At 36.8% G+C, this 1,640-nt stretch overlaps 1 long non-coding RNA gene across 1 annotated transcript; it reads left to right on the top strand.

The window, feature by feature from the left end:
* The first annotated feature begins 741 nt into the window (after positions 1 to 741).
* Positions 742 to 1,640, top strand: LOC114748846 (uncharacterized). The gene is made up of 2 exons (XR_003740509.1): positions 742 to 1,204; positions 1,370 to 1,640. It is a non-coding gene; the product is annotated as an uncharacterized LOC114748846 (long non-coding RNA).

Below are 1,640 nucleotides of genomic sequence, written 5' to 3' on the forward strand. Positions count from 1 at the left end.
TGCCTAGGTTTCCAATTTCTTTTGTCAATATTATTTGGAAGATCATGATGTTGACTCATTGAAATCATTGCTCTGTTTGTTTTTGAGCAAGATGGAACTTTCTATTACTAAATTTCTAAAATTCATTTTCACTATTTACTGCCCACTCATGGATTGTATGCTTCAGGTGAATTCTATGGTTCTCAATGTCCTTCTCATTTGTTGAGAAGCAAAGTAAAATTATTCGCTGGTAGATTATCAGCTGCCTCCTCTTGGGACATATAGTATCCTTGTGCTAGCATAACTATGAAGTTCTAGCAGGGGTACTTCAAATGTCATGTTTAATGCTTTCAACTTTGGTTCAATTTTGGGCCGGGTCAGGTTCAGTTGGGTTTAGGATTTTAGAGTAAACTTAGTTATACTTGCATTCTCAAAATCTCTAAGTCTTTGCGTATTTTCTCTTAAATGGTTCAAATCTGTAATCCCACACTAAATAATCTTTCGCAAACTCGGAGTTAAGAACTCAGCTATACTGACGAGTCACTAACCCCTTAATTTCGTTACAAACAAAAAATCTAGCCCAGGACCCAGAGTCTCAGATAAATGCATGATGACAGCTGCAAACAAGAAGTCACTTTCTAACACATGCTGTTGATTCTTATTGAATAGTGTTGATTGGAAAAAAATCTGCAAAACTTTCAAAATCAATATATAAGGTATAATATAATTTTTCATCTGTTTTCTTTGAATTTGGTTAGATGGGGAAAATATGTACAGATGGTATGTGCTAGAAAGTCGAAACATCTGTCAGAAGTTTCCTAATCAAGCAGTGGTTTTGTTGCTGATATTGACACATCTTCATGACAATTTGATTGCGTGTGACTGCTCCATTGAAAATCCTGTTCCCGCTTTGGTTTGGCTTTGGTTCCATTCAAACGGAGCCAAACCATTAAAGACTGATAGTCCCACTGATTAGGTTGTTTACGACGTGTGAAATACCAATTCGGACCTATATATTTTGGTTTTGATTTATTTTAGTTCAGTTTGGTCCGCATCATTTGAGATGCTATTTTGAGATATCGCACTTTTGATGTCACTAATATGTGAGAATTTGTTACTGTGCAGCCGAGTCTGTGGGAACCCCCATGGGTTGATCAGGAAATATGGCCTGATGTGCTGCAGGCAGTGCTTCCGTAGCAATGCAAAGGAAATTGGGTTCATCAAGGTATGCTCATACTGGGGATGTTGGTGGTTATATTGAGGTGTAATTTTGTGAATCATCTGATCTGCATGGTTTGGTCTTTCTGGTATTTCTCTATTGTGTGAGAACAGTCCAGTTGATTGGATTGTGCGGATCTTTCTGACGTGTATATGATTGATTTATTTTCAGTATCGCTGAAGTTTGATCGCATCAGAGGGGGTAATTTAGGTACAATCTGAGTTATGGTTAGGAGGAGCTGCTGGCTTTTTGATTGTGTCCATTTGGAGTAATTTCCCCTTTTTTTTTTCCAAGTGTTTACGAGATTTAGTTTATTCAGCATGTTAGACTGGCCAAAGTTTCTCCCAAACAAATTATTTGATGAATAGTCAAGTTCCTTTTACTCTGCTTTTATGAAGTATAGATAGGCTTATTATTATTTATAGCAATTCAGATTTGAGCA

Source organism: Neltuma alba, unplaced genomic scaffold (genome assembly GCF_004799145.2).
Source record: "Neltuma alba isolate B1F8T4 unplaced genomic scaffold, ASM479914v2 tig00005830_pilon, whole genome shotgun sequence".
Classification (NCBI taxonomy): Eukaryota; Viridiplantae; Streptophyta; class Magnoliopsida; order Fabales; family Fabaceae; genus Neltuma; species Neltuma alba.